General features: G+C 35.5%; 1 protein-coding gene and 1 pseudogene across 2 annotated transcripts in view; one reads left to right on the forward strand and one right to left on the reverse strand.

The window, feature by feature from the left end:
- The window catches only part of PDE4B (phosphodiesterase 4B), a 398,194-nt gene that overhangs the window by 211,904 nt on the left and 165,547 nt on the right, over positions 1-20,743 (forward strand). The window lies entirely within an intron of this gene.
- Positions 8,461-8,579, reverse strand: LOC112485806 (annotated as a pseudogene).

Raw genomic sequence — 20,743 nt, forward strand, 5'->3', positions numbered from 1 at the left:
GGAAAAAAAATGTGCTTTTCATTTCTGTGACCCTGACGTTAGGCACAGTTCCAAACCCATAGTGAGATACTCTGTAAGGGTTCCTGGAATGACTAGGCGATTCTGATAGAATGAGCCCTGAGCATATCTAGGGGACAAGATTGATGAAAGAGAACTGAAGGGTATAGAGGGGAGAGGTGGAAGAAAAAGGGCCTTAAGAAAATTACTTCCGTGTGGGGGGCCGTCCTTGATCCTGCTGTTTGCTATTATCCACTTTTTGGTTTCTTTTATGGATAAAGTACTTTGTGAACTAAACATGCTCTTTCCTTTTGTTCTATAATATACAATCTGAAGTACTTTCCTCTGGCAAGAGTTCTTCTGGAAGCATATATTGAGTGTAAAGGTGGCTACACATGCTTCATTTTACAAAAGCAAAAATGTTTTCAAATATCTTCTATTTCTGCTTGAACTGAGAATACAAAGCTCTTCTTATGCCTGTCTCTTCTATCCACCACTCTTTGCCTTTGCTCAAAGAATAAGCTGGTAAAGACTGCCAACAAAGTATTTTTTTCCAAATCTCGTGACTGCAAGGAATACAGACCTATACAGTTTTTCTCAATTAATAGGGCTGGAGTTTTCAAGATACTTTGAGTATGGAGCTGAAATCAGCACTGAAAACCAAGATACCCTCAAAGTCCTCTATTATACGTTTCTCTCTCATTAGCTGAGTGAGCTCTCTCTTTCTCATGATGTCTCCTCTCTGTTGAGTTGCTCCATTTTCCTCTTGCTCCTCCTACATTACATGTCTCTTCTCTTTTCTCATGTCTTTTGCTTACCTATAAAAATCTGCTCCCTCTCAGCTTTATCATGGCTGCCCCAGATGCCCAGTAACATGACTTTTCACCTTTGAAAATATATGCCTATAAATAGATACCCTCTGGTTCATACTAAGTTTAATTTTTCTACAAATGCATTTTTAAATTAATTTTTATCAGGATTGATTCACAGGTTAATTTTCCCTGACATAACCAAAAGTTATCATTTATTTAGTTACCTGTCAGTTAGTGCCTCTATGCTTTTTATTATTGATTTATGTTATTATATTTTTTATTTATACATTTATATTATAATATATATGTAATATAGTTATTACCACTAGGGCAGAACCTAGCATAGTTCTTGACATCTGTAGATACTCGAAACATTGAATAAATGGCTAAATGAGGCTCTTGATATCCTTACTTCTTACTCATCCTCTTCTAATCCACCTTCAAAAAAAGTAATCTTTCCAAAACAAATATCAAATCATGATATTTCCTGCTTTGAATCATTAATGACATTTATTATTCAAATTAGTAAGAGGATACTTATTGCCTACTTCTCTTGCTTTATGTCCTGCCCTGCCCAATTTCTCCTACTTTATACTTCTGTAAAGCCAGTGTTATTCATAAAATATACTGTTCCATCTCCTCGCCTTTGCACATGGCAGAATCCGAAAATGCAATGTATGGGATGGAGTGAAGATGAATTTAAGAGACAAGTTGATAAGATTTAATATCTAAATAATATTAATTTAACTAATGTGTAAATCTCACTAAACCTACCATTGCTTTCTACATAGTAAGCACTTGCTATGTTCTTGTTAGAGTGGATTAAACAGTAGCATTTGTGTTTTTATCTGGCTTCCTATCCAGTAGGACTGAGTGAAAGGAACTGAAAGGGTGAGTTCATTGGTACATGAACAATTTCATCCTTTTTCAAACTCAATAGCTATTATTGTGGCTAACAAAGCAACTCTTATGAATTGAACACAAACAAGAAATAGTCAGGAGAGTGTTTATGATGTCATCATAAATATTTATAAAAGGAATATGATGCGATGTTTTGTGAGATGTGGATAACAAAGGTTAGGCTGTGAATGTTCATTTAGATCAAATTATTAAACACCTGAAACTGGTACAGTGTTTTCTAATTTACAAATCACACTCACATTTACTCATATTATCTAAATTTCAACTTCTCAATCCCCATTGGACCATTATCTTCAGTGTACAAGAATTCTATAATAGCTCTATCTTTTAGATTTCCTCTCTAGACCTCATATTCCCCAACAGAAACAAGCACTGCAATGTGTCCTCTATTATAGCAAAGCCCAAGAGCTGTTTATGTACAGTCTCTGCTTTCTCATCTGACATTCTTTCCTCAGTCCACTCAGAGCTGGGATTTAGCCCCACAACTCTGCTAAAATTGCTTTTACCAAGGTAATTAAAAACCTCCATCTTGTCCATTCACTCCTTCTTCCTTGAAACAGTCTTCTTCACTTGGCTTCAGATACAGTGTACTCCACTGGTTTTCTAACCAACTCACTGGCTCCTCATCCTCCAGAATTCTAAGTGTCCCACTGCTCATTTCTTGTCTCTCATCTTGTCTTTGTCTATACTCACTACCTAGGTGGTCTCAATCAGATCCCACATTTCAATATTATTTGCACACTGAAGATGCCCACATTTATATCTTCAACTTCAAATTTATGTATCTAAGAGTCTTCTTAACTCTCTCTGGATAGGCATCTCAAGCTTTCGTTCCTAAAGGAAAGCTCTGGAAAATCCTGCTCTAAGGCCAGAATTCCCCTTTTGTGAAAGCAGTGCTAAATTCATCTAGGTGTCATAGCCAAAAACCTAGATATCATCCATAATGCCTCTCTTCTTCAGGCCCAGTATGCCATCAGTTAATAAGTCCTATTGACTCTACCTCTCAAATGTACCCGGAATTCGACTACTTATTATCACTTCTACCTCTACCAAGCTAAGCAAAGCCGCCATTATTACCGGCCTAGACTTCTGGAACACCTTTCTAACTAGACTCTCTGTTTCCTTTCTTCTTTTGTAGTCAGTTCTCTACTGAGCAGCCAAAGTAGTCCTTTTAAATGTAAAACCATCCAGCGGGATTTCTTTTATTCTGATTAAAACTCACAGTCTCTTCCAGAAACTATAAGATCTATATGATCTAGCTCCTAACTTTCAGCTCAAGTTTATTTCTACCTTAGAGTATTTGCACATACTAGTCCTGTCTGGAATATTCTTCTACCACATTTTCCCATAATTCACTCCCTCAATTTCTCCTACTTCTTCTCAAAGGTGATCCCTCGCCCACCTTCTTATATCTTTTTGTCCCTTAATTCGCTTTGTTTCCTTAGCCATTTACCTGCTAATAAATTTGCTTAATTCTTTATAGTCCCTACTATTGTCGTTGGAATACAAGTCCAAGAGTGCATTTAATTATGTGTCCCCCCAAAATTTGTTGAATGAGAGAATGAGACTCGAATATAAATCTTTTTACTAGAAGTTGAGTACTCTTTCCATGACCTAAAGGCATGTATTAAGTGGTCAGCTTTCCATATTTTTTGATATCTTCAGAATATTCTGAGGAAATAGTTTGAGAAGCGTGATTTCAGGTTTTTCTAGATAAATGAAGATGCATTATATTGAAACAATTAAGTAATTGCAGTTCAGGTTGGTAGGGTGTGGGCTTCTGATAGAGATATCAGTAGCATTGCTTTGGCTCAGAGTCATCGCACTAACTGTGCTACTGTGTAGATTTGGGTATAGTGCCAAGAGTGATAGGGAGAACCATCTAAAAAATAGAAATCCATAAATTTTTCAATGTTGACATAGTGAAACTAAAAGAGCAGGAGAGGGAACATAGTTTATTAAAGCCCTATCAGATAATTTTCATGTATAGTGTCATGGTTAATAGAATTTTGGACACAGGCTAGAGTAATCTTAAGGCTCTCAAACCCGGCATTTTGAAGTGGTGTCCTCTTTTTTCCCTGTAGAGATTACTTTCACATTGTCCATGAATTCAGTGCTCCTCACACTTGTCTGGAAGACATTGACAATTTGTTCGAGAAAATTTATGGTGAGATAGGGCAGCTACCATTTTTGTGTACCTACTGTGTTCTAGCATTTTAAGCCTATTATCTTATGTGACCTTTACAATCCTGAGGTAGACATTTATAATGGACAGTTATAGTTTGATCTATCCAGAATAGCTTCCTTTTTCTTCTAGGAAATGTCCCTTTCAAAGCCAAACGCTGAATGTTTTAATAGGAATTTTGCATACAGCTCCCAACCTGCTGGCCAAAGATGTTATCATGTGACCAAAGATGAGCCAATTAGAGTCCTCACACAGAATTTTTACAGTTAGTGCTAAAGAGGAAAAATTGTTCTTCCCTCTAGTCACAAAACTGTAAATTGTGGCCCATGAGCACATCATACTAACATCCCACTAGGAGGAGCTTGACGAGAGAATTTACTTGATATATAGAGAAGAATGGAGACACACCAGAGACAGAGAAACCCAAAGGTGTTTGAATCCTTCTATTCAGTCTTCCTTGAAGTTGGCACTATCTCTACTCTGCATTTTTTCAATGGTTTCATTATATGAACCAACGGCTGCCTTTAAAAAAAAAACATGTCCATTTTAATTGTCTATTTAGAACTTACAATTGCAGGAGGCCTAAATAGTACAGTTTTTCTCCATTTTATAGATGCAAACACCCAAGTATAGAGAAAGTCAATTAGTTGTTACCTCTTAAGTGTCTAAATGAGATTTGAATTCGGATCTGTGGGCTTCTAACTGCTGTCCCCTGCTCTGTTCACCACATCGTCTTGCCAATTCTTTTTACTTCTCTAAAGAAGTTAACACTCAGCCGTTTAACATGTGACATACCTCCTTAGGCTTCTGTTGTTGTTATTGTTTGTTCTTTAACAGAAAGAAGTATTTAAAGTAGTGAAAAAAAATTTGACTATCCAAGTGTCCCTACACAAGTCTCTGCTTAAGTTTCTTTATTTGTAAAATGACTAAGTTGGACTCAGTGACCTCTGAGATCTTTTTTTTTTCCCATGGAAAATTTTCTAAAGTCGAATTGATTCTCAGTGCCTATGAAAATCTAATTATACTGACTGTGCCTCTAAGGTTTATTTAAATACAAAGCAAAGAGCCATCAAGAGGAGGTGCCGCCATCAAACTTCGAGATCAGGAGCCAAGTTGGCTTCCAGCCCTCCAGCAATAACTCTAGAGTGGTGCTGTCAGAACATCAACATGTTATTATTTTCAGATCAGAGTCCTATACTCAAGGACATGTGTGCATTGGCAGGAAAGAAGTAAAAAATAACCAGAAACAACTAATCTTCTGAAAGATGAAAAGGCAGTTCTTATTTTTTTTCTTGAAAATTATAGTATACACTCCGAAATCTTGGAGACATATTATTTTGAAATAGTTGCTATAAGCACCTGTCTTTGGCATTCAAATTGGATGCTCAATAGCTCCTACAGAACATCTGGAGTCCACAGATGACCACATCGAGAGGTAAAATCAGTACAGTGAAGCTCATTTCAGCGCCGACATGCACAAACAGGCACGGGCATGGAAACCTGAACAGAAACACACACACATATGCACAGAGTGGCCTTTGTTTCCTTTGGAATGTATTCTTAGACTGGGTGCTGGGAAATTGTCCCCTGTGGAAGCCTTTTGATAATCTCCCAAGTCTAAAGTATCAAGATAATCTTACTCTGAATGCATTTCTGGTTTAACACACAATTCTTTGAATAAGAGAATCAATTTATCTTTTCAGAATCTCTTTTCCACAGAAGTTCCAATTATTTTTAAATTCATATTTATATGGTATTTTATTGTTTACCAGGTGTTTTCATGAAAATTATTATCTATTATAACCTATGAGATTGGTAGTAATATTATTTATATTTAACCTATTTGTCTTTCATCATCACAGCAGCTCTATTATTATTTGCTCTTAAGATGAAGATGCTGAGGCTCAGTGGTATAAATGACTTATCCTGGGACATACAGCTGATAAGTAGTGGAACTGATATTCTACTAAGGCTTTGGATAGTGTAAAAAGTGAAGGCTGTAGAGCCAGATATATCTGGGCTAGGAGCCTGAGTTAATCCACTAGTTTTGTGACCTCGAACAGGTGACTTAATCTCTTGGATCTTTAAAGTGAAGTTCTATTATCTTTAAAATGAAGTTTATGATATCAAAATTATAAGCTTCTTTGGAGTATTAAGTGAAAAACATGTAAAGCCCTTAATACTCGTCCCTGCCAATTTGAATATTTTTCATTGCCAAGTAGGCATTCATCAAACATTCATCTAGGCTATTGTTTTAAGCCAAGAATTTTGGAGCACTGCAGAAAAACAAAGTACTCCATTAGGTGTTGATATGTGAGAGTCTTTCGAAGCTCCAAACGTTTACAATACAAAGAGGTCAGTGCTGAGATGCCTTGAGGCTCCAGGGATTTTCTGCCTCCTCACTTTATTCCTGATTGAAAACTAATGCAGGACAAGCTATGCTTTCATAGGGTTCTTTGGTGGTAAGGGTCATGGATTGGTATACATTGTTTTCTGCCATTTTGGTGACCCTTTAGACTCGCACGCATAGAATCCAGCAGTCTGTGGCTTCCAGGCAAGTGGAAGAGGCTATTCTGTACTCCACTGATGATGTCATCTGAGATTAGAGCTGGAAAACTTTGCTAGAGCATGCTTAGATCTCAGGTAAGCCAACTAGTCTCTCTCTGTTCCATGGCTACAGATCTCAGCTTTTCTGCCCAGTCTATACTGGCTTCTGGTCACAGTGTGTGGATGAGTTGGCTTTAGATAAACTGAGGGATGAGTTAAGGACTGTCAGTTATTAGGATAATGAGTAGATGAATTATCTGTTGTTCTTGTAAGAAACAGAAGACCCAATTCAACATGACTTGAAGGGGTCATGAATATATTACTGAATTTAGTTTTCATTTTCAATATCCTAAATTGAGATAATAATTTAGAGTGATTGTAAGGATTAAATGACAATCAATTCAAAGTTCTTACTTACCCAATATTTGACATATAGTAAGTGTTCAATTAGTGTTAACTATTTTTTTGTGATCATTGTTATTTTAGTTATTGAGATTCAGAAGCAAAATACAACTTCCTGTCTATATAACCACGAAAACTTTTTGTCGAACCCAATTTTTTTAAATAAACATTTTCTCAGGAACTATGATTTTGTCCTAGAAGAGCATTATCTTAGACTCCAAAGAGCTGTGTTAAAATTTCTTTGCTGTCTCTTACTAGCTGTAGGATTGGTCAACTTTTCATTCTCTCTGAGACTCAACTGCAGAATGGAATAAACAATACCTGCCTCAAATGACGTTGTGAGTGGTAGATAAGATTGAACGGCATAGTACCTGATATACTGATGTTTATTGGGACTTAATCTGAACCTCAGTTTCCTTATCTATAAAATGGAGATAAGGATACTTTTCCCCAGAAGTGATAAGTATTCAATACAATGATAAATGTGAAAGCACTTTGGAAACACTAAAGTATTATGTAAGTATATTTATTAGTAGTATTATTAATCTCCTATCACTATTATTTTTAATAATAATACTATTATTACTCATACAATTATTGCTTATTACTACTATTAATCATTATTACTGCTCTTGTTATTTCTAAGCCAAATAGTATAGATTTTGATTTTTTCATATCAAAGAAATACTCATATGAGGAGATGGCTTAGAAAAAACTTCAAATTCTTCAGCCCATGAGATTTTGTTCAGAGATGCATTTATTGTAAGGTACTTTTAACCAATTAAGTCACTTTTCAGCATGTAAAATTGTTCCTGAGCAAAATAATTTTTAAAATGTCATTTAAAACTAGTGAGGTTAAAAGTTAGTGATATTAAATGTGCTATCCTGTTTATGTACTTACAAGCTGTCTGACTGCCCATCATACTTCAGCTTTTCAGAGCCAGCCTATGGAAGATCACCTGGCACTGGTGCATGACTTATTACCAACTGAAACAGCCTGCTCAAAGGTGTTTTGGTGGCTTTTGTGCTGTTATCTGTTGATGGACTGCCTGTGTGTCTTTGTGCTCTCAGATAACATTTATTCCTTGTTGTTTTTCCTCCTCATAAACTTTAAGCACAAATCGTGAGATGTGTTTTGTCTGTAATATGCTAGTCTCTGACATCATTTTTCTTCTAATTATTTCCTAAGGTGGCCCAGCCCTCTCAACTGGAAGCCAGGATCCACTCCATCACCAAGACATGCTTTAGTAGAAAACCAAAAGAAATCATTTTGAAGACATAACCCTAGAGCTAGGGCCCCAATCCCCAAGCCACGGACTGGTACCGGTCCGTGGCCTATTAGGAACCAGGCCACACAACAGGAGGTGAGCAGTAGGCGAGTAAGCACAGCTTTATCTGTATTTGCAGTCGCTCCCCAGCACTAGCATCACTACCTCAGCTCCACCTCAGATCATCAGATATTAGATTCTTGTAGGAGCACTGGTCCCTCATACCAAAAAGGTTGGGGACGCTGCCCTGGAGTAATATATATCACATACATGTGTGGCCTTTTTTTCCTCGTAGTTCGGCTCTTATTTATTTATTTATTTATTTATTTGCCTACAGCACCTGGTCTTCCTAGGTGGTCTCCCATCCAAGTACTAACCAGACCCGACCCTGTTTAGCTTCCGAGATCAGACAGGATCGGGCGTGTTCAGGGTGGCATGGCCAGAGTTTGGCTTTTATTAAAAGACTAACAATATCTGTTATCAGCAGTAGGGCACACTGCTCATGAAACATAGTCAGATGTCTTAGGTTTGGGCTCTGACTCTGAGATCTTCTAGATCAGTGACGTTGAATAAGCTGTGTCTCTCAGACTTAGTTCCCTTAACTACATGTGATTTCCTGCACTGCCGCTCCATCTTTTAGCTGTGCTCTTGAGCTTCATTATAATTAAAAACAAACAAACAAACAAACTTTTGTGCTTCCAAGGACACCATTAAAAAGTGAAAAAACAACCATTAGAATGAGAGGAAATATTTGTAAATCACATATCCGATAAGGGAGTTATTTCCAGAATATATAAAGAACTCTTACAACTCAATTATAAAAAGCCAAATAATCCAATTAAAAAATGGACATGGGATTTGAATGGACATTTCTCCAAAGAAAATACACAAATGGCCAATATCCACATGAATATATCATTAGTCATTAGGGAAATGCAAATCAAAACCACAATTAGATACCACTTCACATCCACTAAGATGGCTGTAATGTAAAAGATAACAACAATTTTTGGAGAGGATGTAGAGAAATCGGAAACCTCATACATTTTTGATGACATTGTATAATGGTGCAGCCACTTTGAAAACAGTTTGACTATTCCTCGAGATGCAAAATAGAGAGTTATGATGTGACCCAGCAATTTCACTCCTAGGTGAAATTGAAACTCCAGGAAAAATGAAAATATACATCCACAAAAAAACTTGTGTATACATGTTTATAGAAGCATTATTCATACATGAAAGCCCCAAAGTGGAAGCATCTCAAATGGAATGAACATAAACAAAATGTGATATATCCATAAAATGGAACATTTTTCAGCAATAAAAAACAATGAAGTACTGGTACATGCTATAACATGAATGAATCTTGAAAACTTTACATTAAGTGAAACAAACCACATATTGTTTGATTCTATTTATATGAAATGTTAAAATTGGTAAATCAGTAGAAACAGGAAGTAGGTTAGTTGTTGACAGGGACTAAGGAAAGGATAAATGGAGATGGGTTTCTTTTAGGAGAGATGAAAATATGCTAAAATTAGATAGTGGTGATGGTTGTACAACTGTGAATATACTAGTAACTATTAAAATGGACATTTTATAATGTTGAAATTAATGACATGAGTTATATCTCAATAAAACTTATTTTTTTAAAAAAGGAACATAATTCTATAGAATTGAAAATTAACATAAGATGCCTTTTTTTTTCTGTTTCCTAGAGTAAAAGCTCAGTCTCTTTTTGTGGTTGTGGCGGTAAATTAGCCACATGTCATCTTTAAAATTTCCCTTATCAAGTCTTCCCAGATATCCTTTGCTAATTTTATATTTCCTTCATAATCTAAAAATAATTTTTTATTAGCATTTTCAAAAGTCATCATGCTGACTATTTGGATTAAATGAACCACATTCACCAATGCCTCTCTCTTCTTTATTTAGTCTTTCTCAACAATTACATTGCTCCCTAAATCATCAGAAAAAAATAAAGTTTTTTTCCTATAAGAGAGTTACCTTGAACATTCACCATGACCAAAAATATTATTTTGATGAAAACAACTTCCATTTAATTATAAACCAGGCCAACTATCTTCTTTCTTGTTAACTGTAAGACTGTGGACTGGCACTTGTTTTTATTAATTTATTCATTAATTCATTTTTCAACAAATATTTATTAAGCACCTACTTTATACTAGACACTAAAGTGGCACTAGAAATAAAGCAGTAGAAAAATAGGGGTTATATTTGGGATCTCATAGACCATTATAAAGACTTTGGCTCAAACTTTGAGTGAAATGGGGACCGACTGGAAGGTGTTCAGCTGATGAATGATGTGACCTGAGTTACGTTTTTAAAGAATTACTCTGGCTGCTATTTTAAAAATAGACTCTAGTGGGGCAAGGACACAAGGAGAAAGACCAGTTAGAAAATTGGTTTTCATGTCTAAGTTTTGATTATCTGTATTTTATATCTGTTGCTGCTATTGCAAAAAAATGAGTCCCATCCTTAGGTCAGCTTCTCCGAGATGCAAAGTTTGAGAAGTTGAAATGTGGAGGCAGATCTGAAATAAAGAAACCAGATATCCCTTCTAGAAACACAGATCCGATTATAATACAGGTTATCAAGATCTAGAAGGATGATAAATTAGACTAAGTCCCACAGCAAGAGACAAAGGGGAAGCCATTCAGACATGTCTTCTCATTTGATTATAAACCAGTGTTTGTCAGTGTGAGCCATAGTAATGATCATATTCTACCCAGAGATCCAGAATTCTAAGACCCTTGTCATTTCCGTTGAATGTCTTTGACATATAAATTGTCAAGCTGAGAGATGCCTTTAGTTCTTCAGGGATCTGAGGATCTTTGAACCTGTTACTGCTGTGCTGTGTTACTGATGATCCCAGTGGCCTTCAAGGACTATTGTATCTGCCTAAAGGCCAGTCTTCCTGGGCTAGAGGTGGAAGTTTAAATACACGCCAGCATGCTTAGAGCCGCCATAGGTGTTGGTCCCAAACCTGGACAAAGTTGAATTTGTCATTCCAGTCACACTGTTATTTCTTTGTGTAACATAGACATTTTCTTTGCTCTGTAATCTCCTGTGATGAAAGAGACTTATAATCAGTCCAGGATTTTCTCCTTTGTTGTGGTCTAACATATGTCATTCAGGAAATCTGACCCCATCTGTTAGGTGTTCTTTCATTGTACTCTGAGTGGGCTAAACAATGCAGTATGAGTCAGACAGGAGGCTTGATAGCTCCAAACTCAAGGCAAAAGGCAGAAAGAGAGAGAATTCTATTCGATTAATCTGATCATTTATTAAGTTAAAGGAAGACTCAAAAACATGCTGACATATCACCAGACATGCGGGAGAAAATGCAACATGAGAGAGAAAACAGAATACTTTTTAAAGGGAGATATTTTCCAATGATTTCTGAAACTCAAATGCTTTCCTTTTCTGAAGTAAATTAGGAGAAATGCTACACACATCATGGGAAATTATCATTCAGATTTGACTGCAAATCGATTTTCTCATTTGATATTGAAAGGAAACTACCAATGATGTTCCAGTTGAATGCTTACATGTTGAATGTTAAGTTATTTGTATTCGTATCGAAAATGATATCTACTCTGCAATAGGAAGTGGCATGCCATTGGAAAGAAAATTAAAGGACAAAGAGCTAAGCAATAACTATGTGGCAGCAAGAACTGAAGGAAATTAATGAAAGCGAGCTGAGTCCCTGAGTGGTGGGATGTTGATAGAGCACCAGCTCTGCAGGATGTTGTGTGCGAGTGATTTGCCTCCTCCTCGGCGACATTCATGGATCTGGTAGGTGTTGGTAACACTATGAACAATAAACTTTGTTTGACAGTTCAGGGATAGAGCTGGGACACGGTTTTCATGTTTGAAATCACCACATAAAAAGGAATTAAAAATAAGCAAAAAAACTGGAGAAATGTAATGCTTCATAAAATTATATGATTTTTAGGAAAAATATTTTGAGTACATTCATATATTAAAAGTTTTTTTACATGTCTTTTTTAAGTTAGAGGCATAGATAGTGAACTGAGTGGACTTTTTCTACAAGAATAAATTATCTCAGACCAGGGTAAAATTTGTGAATTAATTTCATTTTTCTCCACTTGATTTTTAAAGTAAGAGTATTTTTGAAAAGCTTTCTCTATTAGACTTCTACAAAAAGAAATATAAGGTAATGAGCCATTACTACAAAGTGTTAAAAATTTTAACAGCCCTCAAATATCTATTTTTATGTGGCTAATGAATAGTTGAGTATTTTTTAAATAGTTTTTAGAGCTATGGGAGAGCTGTAAAATACTTTGCATTGTTTAAATATTTCTATTTTCAATGAATTATGTCTTTATTTTAAGAGTTAAGAAACAATAAAAAAAAAACATGGAATTGTGGGTAGGTGGGAGACCACTGGGTGTCACAAACTAGAACCAAGCAATGATTTGTGTGATGTTGCATTGATTTACTCATGTCATCTCATAGTTGCAGGTTTACGCATACATACATTTTCCTTTACATATAGGAAAATAAGCATACATTTTAAGCATAGTCATTACTTGTCAGGAATTATTTAGCTTTCCAACTGCTCTGAATGCCAAAACTTCCAGAGGGTAGAAAATATGGCTGACATAGTTATTTTGCACATTGCCTAGCTTAGGCTTCAGGCGGTTCTTTCAATGAATACTTTCAGTAGTGTGGAGTATATCAGAAAAGTAAAGCACTGTAATTTTTAATTTTGAGCTTAATTAGTTCTCATAAATAAGACCACAATTTTTCCTGATCACATTTTTTCTAGGGTCAATTGAAAATGTAGAGGACATAAAAGGAACTTAGAATCTTTACTCTTCTTATCAGAAATGGAATTCAAAAGACAGTTCAGTCAAAAAAAAAAAACCTTTTTACTCCATTTTAATATAACTTCAATTGAGGCAGTCATGAACTTTGCAAAGTGGAGCATTACTGGTCTATGAAGAAATAAAAAAGAAGTGGTTTCTTAAAACTAGAAAACATTTGATTAGACAGAGTAGGTTCTTAATGGTTTCAGAGCTATGAGATATAACTAATATCACTGTGAATTTCTAAAAAGAGGATATGTTTAAAAAGGAAAAAGTAAAGTTATCTAAAATAAAACCTTTTTAGGAGGTGAAATGCCTATTAATATCTTAATAGACCTCTGGAAATCAGTTTGGGAAATGTGATGTTGTTTCAATGCCTAGAGGACCTGATTGATATGGGCGAAAAATCCCAGTGTCATTGTTTACCAACTGTTTGACCTCAGGCAGGTCTGAGTGCAGATTCTCTTGTTTTTACATGAAGTTATAATGCCTCCCTTGAAATGTTGTGAAAATTAAGTGACACAAATCACGTAACATAGTTACTGGTACATATGAAGCACTCAATTAATACTCAGTTCATATTAAGAGTGAAATATGAAAAACAATGTAAGTATTATGTGTTTGATTGCGGTATTTAAATGAGATATAAAAGTAATTTAGCACAATGCCTGGTCCAAAGAATTAATTCAACAAATATTAGGCTCTTTAATACTTATCTCATTATCTTTATATTATTTATAAATTGGTTAATCTTTTTGAAAATCCAGATTTTTTTAGTAATGATATGCTTTTTCAAATCAACTTTTAAAAAATTCCACTTATCTATTAAATGGCTGATTCAATCATATTTCCAGCATACATTTATAGAGAACTTACTACATACTAGTACTGCATTAGGCTTCTGGGATTCAAAGTTCTGTAACCATCAGATAAAGGTAAACCCACAAATAACAATTATGTCAATGTGTTAAAATAATAATAGATGTATGCACAGCCTGCTTTGTCTGCACCTATGTCAGATTGGGGCATAAAGGAGGTGAACTGTAACTAGAATTCTCATGGATAAGTAGGCCATAACTAGACAGAGAATCAGAAGGAAGACCTTTCGGGCATATCAAAGCTTAGCATGATTCATTTTGAGGGAAAAAAAGTAAAAAACTTGCCATTCCAAATCATAAGAAGGGAAGTGATTGCCTGAGACAATACTGAAAGACAGACAAGGCTACATAAGCCCTTATAATATCTTCAACTTCATCCTAAAAGCTATAAAGTTCTTATAGCAGAGAAGGACATAGCTAATGTGTGGGGCCATCCTGGAGGCAGAGACTGGTTAGGGTGTTTTCTATGGAAGCAAAGGGGGCTTCTACAAAAATAGGGTTGTATTTCATTTTTGAAGGAAAAAAAATCAAGCAAGTGCTGCTTGCTATACCCACAAGAGTCTATTTGTGTTTATCAAAATCTTTGAGTGACTCACTGACTCAGTCAACTCTTAGGTGGCAATTTGCAATGATCAAAATGGAACATCACAATTAGACCGCTGAATTATGAGTGGTAAAGTGTTTTCAAGGTTCAACAACTAAAGGCTTGGAAACCGCCTAATGTATTCTTCTAAGCTCTCCACTTGATAAAGATTTGTTTCTTTTTATATAACTCTTCAGAGTTAAATGCAAATTAATTTTTTTCCAGTTGAACTTACATATTTTTTGTTCTTTTACCTATTTTTTTCTACTGAACTACAACTAACAGTGAATCCAGGTGAGAAAATAACATTGAACTCTACATTTTCAATTATATCCACATCAATTAATTATGTATAAATAATCACTTAAATGCAGTAGGAGAACTGAAATTTAAAGATACCCTTCGGGAAATCCCTTAGCGATGAGAAGAATTATTTTGTAATACAATTACTTAACAATTTATTTGTTTTCTATGTATCTAGTTTCTACTACATGATCCCTAAGTCAGGGCATACCTACATTTAGTTTGTTTTGTAGGCGGAATACAGGCTAACTCTGAAGTCATGTTGGCTACTATGGCAATCATATTAGAAGCTAAGTTATAGATTTGTAAATGTTTCCAGAAATCAGGAAATACTTTCTTATTCGTTGAAATAATAGCTAGAAAATCTATAGAGCCTGACAAAGTATATTTGTCACAGCTAAACACTGCACAAAAGCTAATATTCAACTGTGCAAGATCTAATTTTTGATAACCATTAGGTTATAATCCTGCATGTAGTTCCATTGTGAAGAATATTTAAAAAAAAAAAAAAAACCAACTCAAAGAAGCCCCTTTGCTTTAATTATATAAACCAGAATGAAAAAAAAGAAGTGCCTGAGGTCTCTGTGATGAAGATAAAAAACAGTAAAACTTGAATACTCACACAAATTTAAATATGTTATCTTTTACTAATAGTCACTGATAGGTACAGACAGCAGAAAAGCTCACTTCAATCTATAACTAATTTATTTAGCTGGAATATAAACACCCAAGAGTTTCAGGAATGTATTTATGTTTTTCTGTGCTGTGGACAGTATTCTTCTCTTGAGACTTTAGCCACAGCTCAAGCAGTATGAGTGAATGCCTCTGAGTCTACTTTGATGAAAAATTGCATATAATATATGGAGAATTACATTAGTTTTTCCTTCCAGTGCTATGTAAAGGAACTGCATATAGCCTGCTCTAGTAGAGCACATACTACTAAGGCAGAGTAATTTATCAATCATCACATTATTTGCTGTGCTCAGCATGAAGCTAGGTGTCAGGGGGTGCAAAAGAAGTATAAATACACTTGCTTCACATTTAGGGCTGAAAAATCAACTTCCATGAGATTATTTGCTTGAAAAGTTAGGCAAAAAGTTTTCTTTTATTTGGTTGGTTTTTCAGTAGAGAAAAGACCAAGAAGAAACACATATTCTTAATCAGTATTAAACGCTAGGCAGTACTTAGTATTATAAGCTGGTTACGGGCAGGTGGCTCAGGCTATTAACAGCTCAGCAGAAGACCTAAAATTACCCTGAGAGTTGATTGCAGGAAGGAATGTTAGCTTGCTCCTAAGATCTTCCTCTCAGTCAGAAAGGCAGTTTCCTCTTTCACTACATAGTTGAATCAACAAAGTCAACGTTCTTGACGCTGAAGACAGACTGAAGAAAAATTCCAAGACTAGAGGTCACTGGCAAAGAAGCAGAGAGCTAATCTAATAGAGAACGTCTTGACAGGGCCCCACCTACAAAACCACAGATCTAATGTAGCAATGGGGTGTAGGCAATGTCTAAAAGCTTCAGGGACTTCTACTCCTATAATATTCCTTGCCTTAAATTGCAGCTCTTCAAGGTAAGCTCTATCGTGCCAATCACAGTAAGTTAGTCTGATGGCTAAGACTGCCCTATTAGAGTAACACAGTAATTTAATTTTTGTGTGTGTGATAATTAAAGGTGAAGAAAATTAGCATCTTGACTATACTGGTCAACTTATCCAAATGATCATAGCACAGGTGAAATTAGCATTTTAAAAGATAACCAAGTCATAAAATTAGTATTTCTGTCAAGACTATTTGTGTCAATTCATTGAAAGTTAGCTTTTGAATTACATGCCTGCTGAATCAGTTTTTACTAAATTGATGCTGTTGTATTTCATATTAAAATAGTTCTATATCAAGCAAAATTTTTCTTAAGTTTATGCATTATCCAAACTTTGATGTGAATGGTATGCGAGGAAACATTCTAAACACAGCTAACCTCAAAATTAATCTTTTTTCTTTATGATAGACTAAAACTGTGGTTATTTTTTAACTGAATATTCATTGAGGGTGCTACTCTGGTATGCTCTGTACTCAGTGACCTTGGCGATACAATACTTACTAAGAATTGGTCCTTGCTAGGTTCCAGAAGAAACTTTTCCTTCAGTAAAATAGACAGACATATGTTGAGGACAATTTGAGAACTGCCATAAAAGAACTATGGAAAAACTCCATAAGGCCCTAAGAAGAGCTAATACAGGCTTCACAGAGGAGATGTTCTTTGAGCTTGGTCTTTCAGGATGACAAAGGAAGTTTTCCAGATAGAGAGAAAAGCAAATACAAAAGAAATAGAAAGGGGGACAACTCATTCAGGGAAAGATAAAGTCTATACTGTGGCTTATGTGTATTGTTTATTTTCTGTCCCCACTCCTTCCCACATCACCCCCTACCCCAAGCTGAAATGTGAACTACATGAGGGCAGGGAATTTTGGCTGTTTGGTTAAAGGATATATCCTAAATGCTTAGAACAGTGTCTAGCTCATAGTAAGTGCTCAATAAACACTTGTTCAAAGAATGCATGAGTGTATGTGTGTGTGTGAGTTGTAACTGTGTGACTTGGGACTTAGGCATCTCCATGAGTTCAAGTGATTTTGGCAAGATGGCATCCGAAAGTCTTGGTCTTTGATCTTCTTATATCCTGGAGAGTACTTGGCTGAAGGAGGATTTTATTTTAAAACTAAGAGTCACTCTGTAGCCTTTATTCTGACAGCAGCAAAGTTTTAAAGCTCTGAATTTTTTATTTTTTTTTTTTTGTCACTAAGAAGTATCATAAGCTACAGGCAGGAAAAAAAGCCAAGTTTAGTCCATAGCACATTGGAGCCAGATAATAAATACTCAGGCTCTGTAACATTTTTGGAAACCTCATTGAAGAATATTTAATGTAAGCTGTTGGTGTTAATTTCTAAGTAAGCAACAAGAATGCACTGTGATGGCCTTTCTTTAAAGTGGGGTGCCATGACAGCTCAGTGAATAAAGCTTGGAAAAGTCATCACAGACTTTGGTGTGTTGCTATGAAAATCCAAAACTTTCAGTCACATGGTCAAAAATCATTTTCCAAGATACAAAGGACAAATCTTAGAATTCACATTAAAAAAATTATAAAGTCTCATCACAATATGTACTGTTACTTTTAAAAAGAAAATAAAAAGGAGAGATTATATATGCATCTCTTATTTTCTTATATATTATTTGAAAAAGCTCATAAGTGACATTCTGAAATTCTCATGTTACAGATTTCCCCTTTCCCCCACCCAAAAACCCCTCAAAATAGAAGAAAATATATTATTTAAAAATATTAAATATCTATTCTATGCCATATTATGATACTTTGTACACATTTATTCTTTATAAAAACCTATTAGATTATCCTTATATTACATATTAAAAAGCAAGGCTTAGGTGGTGTTAATTCTCCTATTTTCATGGAACAACTATTGGAACAACATGGAACATGGAACAACAATCAAAACACAAACTCAGGTCTGTATGATTCTGAAATTCTTTCTCTTTACATCATATGATAAAGAAAATTTGTTTAAGTACTGATTTCTTGACCACTAATGACAGTACTTTTAATTAGTTATTATTTGTAAAGTTTATAAATATTCAAATTTATTTAATGTACATATTTATATTCTTTTGTGGCCTTTATAAACAGAAAAATAATTATTATTTCTCAGTTTACTTAGAAATATTTGGTGATCTGAACTAAAAATATTTTGATTGCTTACGAAAAAAGAGTCCATAGATTTTTGTGATACTCGTGCTATGGGCAAGAAGACATTGTATACTGAAACTGATATAAATATGGAAAAGTCTTTCAAGGATCTTATAATTAAGTTTGGATAATGCAGCTTACATGCTCAATACCTAGTCTTTACATCAATCATCTGCCAGAAAAAAAAATCAACTTTCACTTTTCACTGCTTTAATTCGAAGTCACTAGTTTGTTGGTGGTTGCTTACCTTACCAGGGAAACTCACCCAGTATATTTCTCTATTAATATCAAAGCATCATCACATTGTGAATGGCCAATGCCAGAATATCTAGGTGCCTCTGCATGCCTAGAGAACAGTGCCTCTTTTCTCCTTTATCTGGCAATGGACAGTGGGACTGCACATGAGTGAGTTGGAGCACAGAATACAAGAGGCGAGAGGGTAAGGACTGCACACAGAAACAGAAGTTACATGGAGAAGAACATCCAGTATTATGGCATGGAGAGTGAGAGCTATCCATTGACAGAAAGAATCTCCATCATGGGCTGCTCACACATCAAAAACGTATTAGAAGGAAAGAAACATATACCATAGTAAATGTTGAATAAAGATAAGCTAACCTGTTTGCTCACCATTGAATTCGTAATGCCTAGTATGACACTGTTGTCAATCAACATTTGCTTAATGAATGAATAAGTGATCCAAGATGCTGAAGTCATTTGCACAACTATAGTTGTTAATAAATGAATAATTAGTTTCCTGCATGGGCTGATGTAAGCTATCATCTCGACATCACTACCATTTCTGATTGAAGTGGTAGGCTGTACATACCTTAGAAGAACTGGGAAGCCTTAGAATGTGTGGATTTTAAATATGTCTATCTGAACCTAATTCTAGAATTTCTAATATCCTTTCTCATGGTTCCCAAATCTAGGTCTAGCGGGGAAGCAAATGGGGCCCAACTGTCCAAGAGGCCCTTGAAAGATCCAGCCCTGTTCTGCAGAAAGGATTCTAAAATCTCTTTGGTTAAGTAGATCGGCTGAGTTTATAAACACTCATGTTTATTGATTCATTTAGTGTTTTTCTAGAACAGCATGCCATTCAGTGCCTAGCGAGAGGAAATAGAATGAACAGCATGTAGGCATTACTCTTCAGGAGTTCACACGCAAGTAGGGAGGAAGCAGACATACGATCGAATACATGTTACTGCAATCTGGTATGTGTCTGTCTTTATAAAAAAATTGTGTTAATAGGAATTAGAAGGTAGAGATGGAGGACAAGGGCAGAAAATATGTGAAAACATGAAATAGCACAGCTAGACAGCTAGTTTGGAGAACTGAGTGGCACAAGTGGGTATTAAAGGTCATATCAAGAAGATAAAGTTAGAAAGTTAGTCAAGCCACATCATCATATAGGAATCTGTTGTGACATGCTAAGGAACACAGACTTTTTCCATAAAAGCTTTGAGAAGTCATACAGGTTTTTAAGCAGGGAATGACATGGTCAGATTTATCATTGAAAAAAAATGACCATTTAGGTAAAGCTCAAATCAAGGGAACTGGTTAGGAGGCTGTTGCAGTAATCCAGGAAAGAGGCAATAGTGATATAAATTAGGCCATCTATGGCAAAAAGAGGAAACCATTTCAAGAAAGGTAAAGGAAATAGAATGTTCTGGGATAGGTAACCATTTGGTCAGTTACTCACTTGTTTCTGACACTGGCAAAGTTTGGCAGGCCACTGGCTGATAAGACAGATTTCCCACAGCTGTGAAAAGGGCCCTACTTTTATTGGTACTGGTAGTGGTGATTAGATGTAAAGGTAAGAATGATTCTCAAGTTGTTATCTTGATTTACTCTGTAGATTTTGTATTATTTACCTGTGTGTGTGTGTGTGTGTGTGTGTGTGCGCGCGCGCACGCACACTTATAGATGTGTGCTTGTGTATGTTTTCCCATTGCCTAGCATAGTACTTGGCACCGAAGTACAATGATACACATTTTTAAGCAAGTAAGTAAAAATAATAGCTATCACATTTAGAGTGCCTACAGGTGTTTATTCATGTGTCATTTCATTCCATTATTATTTTGCAGACTGAGTCATTCAAGGACACGTATCTACCAAGAGATAGAACTGGGATACAAACCCACATCCACCAGGCCTCAGTGCATATATCATTATCATTATGATGAATGAAATGAATGGATAAAGGAAAGATGAATCTGGTGGTGGAAGAAACTTT

The sequence above is a fragment of the Pteropus alecto genome, unplaced genomic scaffold (assembly GCF_000325575.1).
Source record: "Pteropus alecto unplaced genomic scaffold, ASM32557v1 scaffold25, whole genome shotgun sequence".
Taxonomy (NCBI): Eukaryota; Metazoa; Chordata; class Mammalia; order Chiroptera; family Pteropodidae; genus Pteropus; species Pteropus alecto.